This window comes from Falco biarmicus, chromosome 2 (assembly GCF_023638135.1).
Source record: "Falco biarmicus isolate bFalBia1 chromosome 2, bFalBia1.pri, whole genome shotgun sequence".
In the NCBI taxonomy this organism is placed as follows: domain Eukaryota; kingdom Metazoa; phylum Chordata; class Aves; order Falconiformes; family Falconidae; genus Falco; species Falco biarmicus.
Genome location: NC_079289.1, coordinates 62,931,823 through 62,945,233, shown reverse-complemented (window position 1 = coordinate 62,945,233; position 13,411 = coordinate 62,931,823).

Sequence of the window (13,411 nt, the reverse complement as noted above, 5' to 3'; positions counted from 1 at the left end):
ACCCACCCTCTCCCAGGGGCACCTGCCTGAGATGAGGCAATGACTAAATGAGGTTGCCTGGATTATCAGCCTGTTCAGGTTATTCTGCTAAATACACTGTCATGATCTTACAACAGCTCCAGTTCAATTTGAATATGAAAAAGTCTTGACACTATTGTGCCTGAGGGTGACAGAAGCTGGTATTTATCAAACCCAAGTTTCTATTTTCAAGCATGAGCACTAAACGTAACTGCTTGGGTTTTATTCTATAGCATTTCAATTTTTTCACCAAACTGAACAAGCAGGTAGTGTAAAACACAAGATACTTTTGCCTGAAGAGCAACTACTTCCCAGAACAAGTTTTCAGAAGGAAATTCAAAATCACTAGTAAAGGGCATGTCCAAAAATAGTTGCCTGTTATCGATCCTCAGTGCTCTGCAGATGGGAGGCTGACAGGGAAAGTGTCCCCCTGTGTGGGTATGATGGGGTCTCAGATGCATGGGCGCAGAGCAATGTGAACTACAGCCAGCTTTGAATCTGTGCTGCATGAATACCCATCGCTTCTTAAAATCCCCAAATCTGCTCGGCGATTTGCCCTCGATTTCAACAGGAGCAGGATCATGCTCTCTGAGGGCGCCTGAGAGCTGCTCTGCACCTCCTGTACAAAGCCAGCACATTCATACTGGGAGCCCTGTCACTCCTATTCACTGCCCGCTGCACTAAACCCCAGGGAAGTTGTTTCTGGGTCAGTGTCTTGTGCAGTTGTTCCAAAGTCCTGGTCAGGATTACGGAAGGGACAGACTCAAGACTTTCCAACTGTTTTCCAATTCCCCACCTTTTGCATGCTGGTTGAAATCTAGCAGTTTTACCCCTCAACCCAGCCTTCTGCTGCAGTATTGATGGGTGCTCCCCTGGCATTTGGGGGATCTATAAATCACACACATCTTTCACTTTTTCTATTAAAATGTAACAAGCATGTGAAAAAGACGGCGTGTATTTTTGCCTGACCCAAATGGAGCTTCAGAAGAGCAGCATCAGGCCCGCACGGCTTACATTTTCATGCCAGCAGAACGAACGTCAAAACCCAGTTTTCTTCCAAGCTAACCACATGCAAAAGCAGGGCTGCTTCGGCTGGCTGGAAACAACAGGTATAAATAACCTCCTGTGCCCTACAAAGCAAGAGCCTGGAAAGGCTCCTTGGGTTGTTTTCTCCGCATCAGCCTATGAGCTCGGGGTGTTTTAATGCTCTGTTGATGCCACAGGAGCTGATAGAAGCAGGGACAGATTACACTGAGGAGGAGGTAAACAAGTTGTTTACAACTCAGCAGGGCTGCAGCGTATCCTCCCTACATCGGCTGAAAGGCAATGAGAGCATTGGACACTGGGCTGCTGATGGGAAAGAATCCCTGGAGCTGCCAAGCTCTGGCTCCAGAAATGTCTGTGGGGCTTCAATAACAGGAAATCACGTGTGCTGTCATTATCAGCTGCTGAGCGAGACAGATGCACCCAGATCAATATCAGTGTCCAATATCAAAGAGCTATTGTGACGGTACCCAGCGTTTTGAACTCAGAAGAACAACAAAACTATTTTAAATGATTAGGGCTGGCATAAATCCCCTGACTCTCTTCTCTGTTTTGATTTTGTTTTTCCTTTCTGAGGCAGTGGATTCATCACCATTAAAGGAACTGAAAGTCCTCTCTGCCCAAAGTAACTTTGATCATTATTGATCTAATTAAACTCTGTTTGCTTAAGGTTGCAGTGGGAAAGGGCTGCAAATCAGCAATCTTCCTGATCTCTTGTAGTTGTAGAAGGTATCTGTTCGCTCAGCTTGGGAATCAGCCTGCCCTTCAACACCGCTGAAACTGGAGTAAGCTTGCCTTACTGTACCACGTTTTATACTGTCTGCAATTCAGGAACAAAGCAAAACGTCTCCAGGGCTCTTGTTCCAAGCAGGGCTGGGGGAGTGGGGACATTCTGCACATAGGCAAGTGTCCTCCCTGCACTAACGTTAGAGCTGTGGGGGTCCCACTACCACTACTTGACACTGCTCATTTTTGCGATTGGCTTTTTGTTTCTTGTCATGTGTGTTGTCAAATAAAATACATTTGTAAACAAGCAATCCATTTTAGCTTTGTGCAAATTATAGACTGAGAGATGAACTCTGTTTTTATGTGGAAAATCTCTCTCCTGATATTTTAGCACCCCCACCCCCCTTTTTATTTAAACAGCTGGTAGGTTAAGATGTTTTTGAAGGATCTTTTTCTCTTGTGCCTTTAAAACCATTGCAAGCTGTTGCAGGTAATTCAGTAGTTTTCAGGCCTGGGATTTTGAAATCCACAGGTAGGAGGGAGCTTATTTCATAGCCCAAACAGAGATGCTTTTGTTATGCAAGGACAGCCCCTCCAGCAGGATTTCTGGGGTACTTTGGCCCCTCTGTTTTCAGATAGGGAAGAATCTGTGACACATGAGAAATGCACGGAGGTGAATCACACATTTCTTTCCGTTGCTTCAGCTTGGTGACTGCTGTGCTATTGGTACTTCAGAAAACAGCCAACAGCTAAAACAGATATTTGCCTTCTGCCAGTTCTGCTGGTGGCTCATCTGCTTGCATTACACACTCTGGCTTGTAATTGCATCGCTGTGTGTTTGTGTGTGTAAACTGCTCACATAATATTACATATCCTGATAAAAACAGTGCATAAGGACGAAATGGTGCAGTCTGAACGCTGGCCTTTATACACATTTCTTTTAAGTTTAAGTCAGGTGCTTGAAGAGAGATAAGCAGCCTTACAGCAGGAGAAGGTCCAGCCTTGATTTTATTCTGGGCTGGGGAGTGGCATCAGACCGAGAGAGGTTTGCAGGTTTACAGTCCCTTCGGGTTTGTACCAGCGATCAGAGCATGAAGGACTGTCTCCTTCCAAGGTGAGGGAGACTCAGGGTGGCAGCAGGGTCTGAGACATGGGCTCCTCTCCTCCAACAGCTGAACCGCTCCTCCACTGCTTTTTAAGACCGTCTTCATTCACCTGCCTTTAAATCAGTCCCGCTTGGTTTTCCCAGACGGCTACAGCCGGTAACTGGGGTGGGAAGGAGGGCTGTTGCTTCGTCTCCGGCCGAGGAGTCCCCCGCAAGGAAAGAGTTAAAGGGAGCGGAGCTGAGGCCGGCAGCGCCTCCCGCCCCGCCGGGGACCCGCGGCCAGAGCCGGGGGGAAGCGGGGCCGCGCTCCCGCGGTAAGAGAGAGGGGTCCTTAATTCGTTTCCTGGGATCCCCGGAGGGATCTCTATAAATGCTGCAGAATAAACAAACACGGGAAATAACGAATGAGAGCGAAGCAGCAAGGCAACAAAGCCGGGCAGCAGCCCGCTGTCGGTAGTAAACAAGCGCACACGCCGCGCACGGCGGGCCGGGGCTGCAGCCCCCAGCCCCGCTGCCTCACCGGGGGCGCAGCCTGCCCTGAATTCCTCCTTCCCGCTTGCTCCAAGCTGAGGCTGCGACGTGCTCGCTCACGTGCTCCGAATGAATGCATCGGTCTATTTTTACAGCTGTCTGACAGCCCTGGTTTCCTCTGGCAGATCCACCGCTAATACTATTACCTGGCAGAGGAGAAAAGAAACGAAGCTGCTAAAATAACCGTGCATCACTGAAATAGATGGAAAAGGCATTTTAGGTCATGCAACGCATGGCCTGGCCAGCAAAGGTTGCTCCCTACAGAATAAATCCAAGTGCCCTGTAGATCGGCTTTATACTGATGTATTAGACTCCCTGTCTAATGTAGATGGCTCTTTTTCAGCCCAAGTTTTGGTGCTGGTTTTTTTTCCATCATGAGAAGCCTTGAGCAAAGTCATAGTATGAACTGGCACAGCTTCTGTAGTAACTGTTGACCCCAGGCAAAACTTAGTCCCTTTTCCTTTGTTCCTCTTCTGACTGTTTTTATGACATAAAATCTTATTCTCTGCAATACGGAGGTGTTCTACAAGGTCACTTGCACAAAATGTAATAAAGCAAGCTTATTGTTTCCCAGAAAGATTATGTTTGAATTTCTCCTTCCTCTTCTTTTTATTTAAACTGCTGTCTGGTTCACTTTGGCAGGGTTCAACTGTGAAAGTCAAACAAGTCCTGACCTCCCTCTCACGATGTTGGGTTTCAGACTGTTAACATGTGTTTCAGCCTGTGAAGCAGATATTCCAGGGCTTCTCTGACCTTGTTTAAATGTTGTAATAACTGATGTTCATCAAGTGACCCAAACCATTCCCTGGGTGCTTAGATAATCAGGTATATCCAGGATGACCTTCAGTGTGTATCCTGCCCTGCTGACCATTTGTTCTCTTAACTCTTCAACTGGGAGCTTGGCGATCAGAAGGGAGCCAGCCAACCCCACCAAGAGGGAACACTCTCCAATGTGCAGCGTAGCTGGAACCCCCTTGAACTGGTGAAAGAAAATTGGAGGGAACATGGAAAATAACAGTTGAAATCCTGGGATTGTCAAGACTCCTTGCACCTCAGCTGAGACAATTTCATGGCTGTGGTTATACATGCATTCCCAGATCTGACAGCATTTCCATGTTTCTAAGCCAGGGTATGTGCTCCGGCCATATCCTAACTCCTAATTCTGCACCCAAACCTGGTCTGCACACCAGTGTTCTCCAGCCTGCTCCTGTGTGCCCATGGAAAAGAAACCTTGCAGGTGAGGGCTGGCCAGGGATGGTGGCACATTCCCCATGGCACTCATTCACCCCCATGGAGCATGGGTTTGCTAAGTGTAGATATGAGTCTTTCCTTCTATCCCTTCTGATCCAGTGGGAAGGCAAACAGATTACCTTAAATAATTGGCTCTTTAGAGCTGTTAGACTTCAAAACGGAATACAGAAATAGGGCTTACAGGCTCAGGAACAGGTAGGAGGTAGTTTTAAGAAGTTGCTGCTTATCAGCTCTCAGCTATTGGTTTCTATCTCCCAGCTGAGACAGTGCCTGACTGTGTCCTAATTTTGATAAGACTGGGCCAAACATGAAATCCAAATGATGTGCAAAAGCCATCAAGAGAAGAGCCTGCAATTTATTTATTTATTTATCTATTTATCTATCTATCTATTTATTTATTTATTTATTCATTCATTTATTTATTTGTACAAGGGTTTTTAAACCTGTATCATCAGCAGAGGAAGGTGTTTTGAGGAAAGAGCATGAATAGATTGCGAATTGCACACCTCTGCCATTTGAGATAAGGTGAACACCTTTTGTTGTTTGCAATTCAATGCTATAGTACCTGTGACAGGCAGCAGAACATTTCTGATTTATTCTAAGAGAGCAATGGTACATATATGGTATAGGTAGCATGTTAGAGTGTTTATTTGTGTGGTGAGTTTTGCAGTTCTGAAACAAAATAACTCTTTAAAAAATCTAATCAGGTTTGCAATAACCTGATGATTGAGCATATTTTACTATGGGGATAGACTATGAATTAAACATCTTTACAATTAGGTAAGGAACAGTACCCAAGAGACTAAATCTTAATGATAGTTCATAGTGTAAGCCCTATGAAGTACCAAGAGAAGATGGGAGGGAAGCAACAACATTTGAAATGATCAAAGAGAACCAGAAGAAGATAGCATGGGGGTCCAGAAGTCAAGAATACTATAATGAAGCAACTACTGAAAGCAGTAAGGTGTTTGAATATGCAGGTGATTCCTTCAGCTGGAGGCATCTTGGGACACACAGATATCGAGGACGCTGCTGCAGGTAGAAGACAGAAGCCAGGGTAGCCTGAACCCTATTAGGAGGTGAAGAGCAGAAGACCAAAGCAAGAACTGTGAACAGCAAGGAGAAGCCAGGACACCAGAGCATGCAGAGCAAGAAGAGAGAAAAAAGAGTTGAAGAGAGGGAAAGCAGTGACAGCAGGTCTATGCTGAACTTCTTAATGAGAAATTACTAAGGTCCAACCAGAAAGAGAGCTAAGAATTAGAAGGCTGAGGAAGGCAAAGAAACCTACAGAGACTGGGACAAGGTAACGGGGGTTAGCTACTACTGTTGTAGATTAAATGGCCAAACAGCATTGGTACAGCAGAAAAGGAAGCACAAAGGCACTTCTACAGAGGAAGCTCTGGTGCTGAACTTTCCCCAGACTTTTCCCAGTGGCTCAGAATTGGCAGAGGAGGAAATTGAATATCACTGATATTTATTGTTGGTTTTGTTCTGGATTTCACTTTCACTTAAAAAAATGAAAGAATGGTACAGAGAAATGTATTTATATCTTTTTCAGCCACTATGTCTATTGAAAGTGTGACTATAGCCCTTTAAATTTCTGTTTGTAGCAGCACTCCAATGCCTCACATGGTCCTTCTAAGTAGCTACTATGTAATGGCTTTTTACAGGCATCTGCTCAAACTGTATCCAATTAAAAAAATAAATCTGGGAACAAACTGTTCCTGGTTTCAGCTGGCTGGCAGGTATGAATTCTGCTTTCATAAAAGTCTTATTCCTGTTCTCAACTCTATTTATGGCTATCAGGCCAAGAAAACTATATCATGTAACTTTTAAGTCATAGCCATTGAATTTATCTAGTGTTGTCATCTGCAAATAGCATCAAGTCAGTAAAGAAAACAAGCTCAGAAACCTAAAACGTGGTGACATACTTTGTTATGAAACGCTGCCAAGAGTTTTTGGGAGTTGCGTGTGTCACATTTCATTGGTTTTGGGGATAAATCTTATTGATTTTTTCCAAGGTTAACAGACTTCTTGTTTTCAGTAAACACAAAACAAATACAAAATCTCTGTCAGTGGTGATATACCTTCCACCTCATGAGATCTGGAAAAAAGCTTGCAAGCCTCCCTGGCTTAAGGCCTATTCAGCATGAGCACTATTAGCATCGGTGTAGAACGGTGCAAGGTGTGGAACTCTAATAACAGTATTATGGCAGAATTTTTGGCACCGTGTTGAGCATTTGCTCATAAATGTGCCACAGCACATTTTTACACTTGAACCTCCCTGTGGTTCCTGAGGGTAAACGCTGCTGGCAGTGCAGCAGCAGCAGCAGCAGCGGCACATGCAAGTGTTAGAATTTGCACTTGTAAAATTTATAGGGACCAACTGGTTTTGCAGGTGTACTGCCTAACACTTGTGTGCACCCAGTTGCTGGAGCAGAAAAAGCGCGCGCTGGGGGCTGGAATGCTGGTGGGGGACCGGGGAGCCGGTGCCCAGCCCGGGGATGCCTCGAGGGGCCTGCCTTGAGAGGGAGAGCTCTTGGCTCTGTCCGTAAAACAGACCCTTATATGGCATCAAGTTTGCACTCTGAGGTGTAGGTATCTCTAAACACTGCACTTTCTTAAAAGGTTAGTCAGAAAAAGATGTGGATGCTTAGAAAACGTAGGCATTTAGAATAGAAGCCTGGTCCGAGGTCTTTAGATAATGTAACTCATAATTACAAGTCAGACGCTTTTAATTGTCAGACATAATCTCCGGCTCTGTATTTACTACCCATCTGCTCAGAGGCTTGTACTTGCTACCAGATTTACTGGGGGAGAGGAGCAGGGAAGAACAGGAGTGGGAGAAGTGTTGGAAGGAAACAGGAGACGGTCCTGTGGCTGCTAGGATGCAGCAACCCCTGTCACTGTGCGGAGCTCCTTTCCCTCTTCAGGCTGCAGATGCATGGGAGCATGGCTCCTTTTCAAGATCACAAGACAAAACTTTAAAAATGAGATACTGTGTGGTCCCTAATTAATTATCCTTCATTTTTTTAATGTTCTCAGAAGCATAGGTGAGTAAATGTTTATATACAATAATCCACACATTTCCATTTTTAACGATGACCGCTATTAATCATGGTGCAAATTAATCATTGATATAACAATATTCCAAAGCACTATTTCATTAGACTTTACTGGCTGGTGACTTTGTTTCCATTTCTGCTCTGTTTTGCTAGTATTTTTTACCCATCATGGAATGGGTAAATCACTCACGAATTCCCCCTTTCAAAGGGTATTGGTGAGCATGGCTACATGTTATAAATATCTAATTATAAAATATTTTATTGTTGATTCTTAGAGCTGACTACATAATTTTACCCCATCTATCAGTGCCAAATAAGCTGCATAGTGCTGATAGCCTTTAGGTATCAGAATTAAAGAATTTTTGGTTAGGTACACCTTGTTTGATGAGTTATACCTTACAGTTTCTGATAAGCCATGTATCAAAAGTCATATAGCATAAGAATAAAGAGAAAGGCAGAAGTGCAATCATTTCAGATGCTTCTCTGCAAGACTGAACAGCTGAGGACACCAGCTATAACATACTAATTCTAATAGATCTGTATGAGAAAGAGCTACTTTAAGAATCATTGCAACCGAGCTTCCATGTGGAATATAGCTGTGAATACACTCATCCAAATCCAGGATATACAAACCCTGCTGCGTGGAATGCTTTGTCACTTGAACCTCTGTATGCTACAGAGCCAGTTTGGGGGTGGGAATATGTTATCTCTTTACATTCTAAATAGATACTGAGCTACTGGGAAGCTGAGCATAATGACTCCTTTTGCAATCAGACAAACAACTTTGAAACAAAACCTGTCTCTCTCCCAGCCCACTCTGAGCTGCCCGTCTCAGTGCCCATAGTGGCAAAGAGGCAGAGCTGGGCATGGCTGTGCCCTGGCCCCCATGCTCCTGGCCCTCCCTCCGTGTAAACACCATGGGGTCGGAATGCCACAGGAATTTGGGGTTGGGAGCCAGCCTCCAAGGGGAGCAGGAAGGAGCAGCTGCTTTGTGTGACGGGCTGTCATCCAGAGCTTACTTAGCTCATTTTGAAGCCAGGGAACCTTCTAAGGCTACGGAGAGGCGCGAGGCTTGAGGGGAGCTGCCTCCTCGATGCTGGAAGCAGCCATGTGTGCCACATGCTTGCAAGTAACACGATGCCGACACATCTCACGCTTGTCCTCGTGTGGGGAAAAGCAGACTCCAAACACATATGGCCTCTGTTCCTCCTTCAGAATGCAGCAATTCACATGCAGAAGCACCATGTGCTGCTAAACTCATGCTAATTTAATGTTTTTAAATCAATCTTAAAACCGTTATAAGTGCGTGGTGGTAACTCAAGTCCATGAGTTACCAGCTTAATTTGACACAAGAACCCAACCTAGGCTTTCATTTACACATTCATCCCCAAGTCAGCCATAAGGATTGAGTTGGTTTCTGGTGACCACGTTTTTCTCAGAGCACATTAATATACCCGTCGTTCCCAGCGATGTTCTGTGGACACCTCTATCCTCATATTCACCAACAGATAAGAACTGAAAATAACTTTCTAGCTGAGTGCCCATGAGGACAAGTCAGAAAACTGGTCCATAAATCAAGTTAATACTTTCACCTTCTTTGCAGATTTATCTCATTTTAAGATACCCTGTACTGTACAAAGACTTCCTTAAATTGATCAGCGAGAACATCATATTCCTTTGGGACGACAGCAAGTGTCTCATCGTTCCTTCACTACCGGTCTGTGTCATTTCATGAAAATGTAGTGTTAAATCTGAGTTTTCCTGAGCTCTATCACATAATGTTTGTCACACATTAGGGCTAAAGCTATGCACCTGCAAGCTCTACTTAAAATCAAGAGTTTTCTTTACCAAGGGAAAGTACAAGGAAGCCTATGTGACACACACATTAACCCGAGAGAAATAAATCTGGCTAAATTGCACCAAACTGTCATTCTTTTGTTACCAAATATATTTTGTGCCTGAAAACAGACCTAATTGTCAGCACTCCCTAAGCACGGCAAATAACTCTTTAAATAGCCACTGATCTTCATATCATTAGTTCCCTGTTCTGAAAACTGAAATGCCCTTTAATTATCCAGCTGTAGGAGCATATAAGATAGTACTAAATTTTGCTTAAGTACAGACTATTGCCAAAAAGGAAGCCAAAATACATAATTACGTTGGCATTAAAATTCTATAGCTGTGTGATATCAAACTGCACAATGGCTGGAACATTCTGTGAAGGGCAATGCTGTCTGGGTAATGTAGCAGAAACACTTATCTAATAGCATGCCCTCCTGTGCCCTCTGTCAGGGCGCCAGCACATTAGTCCTATTATCAGCCTGCAAATACTGGAGGCTTCCACATCGTGGCTGCTGCCAAAAGAAACAGTCTTCCCTGTTACAGGAGCAAATGTCTATGCACATAAATGAAACTGAAGAGTAATTAGATTACAGTATCTCCAACTGACCCCTGTGCCACAAAATATTTGGGCTTGCTTAATTTACATTAATAAAGATCCCACTATTTTTACAGCATGTTTGGTTTAGTTCACAGGTCAGGCATTTTCCATAATACATTCTAAACGGACTATTTCAGTCAAGTAAGGAAGAAATATCAAGGTGGATGCTCGTAAAATAATCTTTAAAAACACTGTTTGAATTTCCCTTCCAATATATTATGTTTTGTTTTTTTCACATGGGTTTAGTATTTTATAGGTTCAGGGTTTGTGTTGGTTTGTTTGTTTTGACAATTTGAACTGAATAGGTAAAAAAAGTGAGAAACAATAACAAATACCTGTCCAACAACAAATCCGTCAGAAAGTTATTTAATGTATTTAGCTTCTTCATTAGAAGCATATTGCAATAGTCTGTCATTGTGTGACAGGCATGTTTGAAACAATTTCATTTAGTACAAGAAAAAGGGAACCGGACTTTTACATGGGATCTAAACCACACAAACCAACAAACAAACCAACAAATCCCAAAATTAAAAGAAATGTCTTGCTTTAATTATTTTAAATAAAACAAATTTCAGAATGCAGTTTTCAGGAATAGATCTATCCATTTATTGATGAGCATTCTCATTAACATTGCAGAGTAAAAAACATCTGTTCATTGGAGCCCATGTAGTTGTATTAACTTGTATAAACAATCTCTGTACTATTAAGCCCATTATATTAAAAATAAATCAGTCAGTGATCAAAGAAGATAAGAGCTATAGGAAGGAAGTTTTCATATGGTTTAGATTTTGTGTTTATTAAATTCCAAAATATTTTCCTGAATATATACCTGTCATAATATTGATCCCTTCCTTCTTTTGGCTTAATTTAAATGACTCTTTCTAATTTTGAGAGTTTATAGGTGAGTAAAAACCAAAATATAATCCTGCTGTTTTACTATTTTAGATTAAATGTTGCCATTTGTGTAAGATGTTTCTGTCCTACAAACTATTCTTGGAACTGCTTATCTGGAACTACTCATGGGAAAAATGGATTCTGCTGCAAATAAAGGCTGTCAGGTATCATTCTGTAAATTCCTGTCATTTGTCAGAGGTCCTACGGAGTGCACTGTTTGGGGCAAGAAAGCCTGGACTTGTGCAAAGCATTTGACACTGTCTCACATGATATCTTTGTCTCTATTTTCTGACATGAATTTGACAGGTGGGCCACCCAGTGGATAAGGAATTGGCTGGATGATTGCACTTAAAGGGTTGGGGTCAATGGCAAATGTTATGATAGCAAATGACAAGTGGTGTTCCTCGGGGGTCCGTACTGGAACTGGCACTATTCAACATCTTTGTTGGTGACATGGACACTGGGATTGAGTGCACCCTCAGCAAGTTTGCCAACAATGCCAAGCTCAGTGGTGCAGTTGACACACTGGAGGGAAGACGCACCATCCAGAGGGGTCTTAACAGGCTTGAGAGGTGGGCCTGTGTGAACCTCGTGAAGTCCAACAAGGCCAAGTGCAAGGTCCTGCATTTACATCATGTCAATCCCAAGCACAAATACAGGATGGGCAGAGAACAGGTTGAGAGCAGCCCTAAGGAGAAGGACTTGGGGTGGATGAGAAGATCAACATGAGCTGGCAATGTGCATTTGCAGTCCAGAAGGCCAAACGAATTCTGGGTTGCATCAAAAGAAGTGTGGCCAGCAGGTCAAGGGAGGTGATTCTCCCTCTTTTCTCTGCTCTCCTGAGACCCTACCTGGAGTACTGTGCTCATCTGGGTCCCCCAACACAAGAAGGACACAGACCTGTTCAAGTGAGTCCAGAGGAGGGCCATGAAGATGATCAGAGGGCTGGAGCACCTCTCCTGTGAAGACAGGCTGAGAGAGTTGGGGTTGTTCAGCCTGGAGAAAAGAAGGCTCTGGGAGGACCTTATAGTGGCCTTCCAGTACCTACAGGGGGCCTACAAGAAAGCTGGAGAGGGAGTTTTTACAAGGGCATGTAGTGATAGGACAAGGGGGGTGGCTTTAAACTGAAAGGGGGTAGATTTAGATTAGAGATAAGGAAGAAATTCTTCACTATGAAAGCAGTGAGGCCCTGGAGCAGGTTGTCCAGAGCAGTTGTGGATGCCCCATCCCTGGCAGTGTTTAAGGCCAGGCTGGATGGGGCTTTGAGCAACCTGGTCTAGTGCAGGGTGTCCCTGTCCATGGCAGGGGGATTGGAACTAGATGATCTTTAAGGTCCTTTCCAACCCAAACCATTCTATGATTCTTGGGATATTTGATGGATTCATTTCAAAATAACCAGGGATTCAGTGACTAATTTATTTAAAATGATAAATCCTCTTTCTGCAATTTTATGAAAAAATGCGATCAAAAATAGTGTAATATGATATTGCAACTTTTTACACACATAGTTATTTTGTGACTTTATTACAGTTCTTTTATACGGTTCTGAGTGTGTCATTATTGACAGTACAGGTTGCCAGTATTGCCTTGCATACATGTGGCTTCAAAGTGATGGAGAAACATATTTCTGACTTTTTTTCCCTAATCTGCTTCTATAGTGTGACCAAGCAGTGGGTATTGGAGAACACCTTATCCTTTAAAAAAAACTTCCTTTTTTTCAGTCACAGGAAGGACTAGTAAAGTAGCAGAAATAAGTTAGTGATAGTTATCAGACCTAACTATAATCCAATGGTCTAATAAAGAAAAGGAAAATGCAGTGGTTTACAGGTTAAGGGCAAGCTCTTCCTTACCTGAGCAGCAGTGACTCTGGGGAAAGAAAGAAAAAAAAACCACAACAACAAAGCCACACATTTATTTGCATTTAGAATATGTACCATCAGCTCTCTTTCCTCTTCACAGAAATAATGCATCAGCACCAGATCAGCACCCCCAGTTAATCAGTGTCTCAGAAGAGTGTGCAAGCACCTCACTTTCTAACAAATAGTTCTGTGTACACTGCAAGGGGTGAAGCCTGATTTTCAGTGATTCCTGCTTGTAGTAAACGGATATTTTAGTTTCTTGTACAAAGGCTGAACTTTCAGCGCAGTTCTACATCCCCTTCCCTCTCAGTTTCATTATGCCTGGCTGCTTCCATACAACCTCCAGCACTTAATTTTCAGGACGTCTTGCCTTCCTTGCAATATATGCAACATCTTCGGGTATTTCCTATGCACACCACAATATCTGAACACTTGTTCCTTGTGCATCCCAGTACAATAACTCTGACTTGCTGTCTCT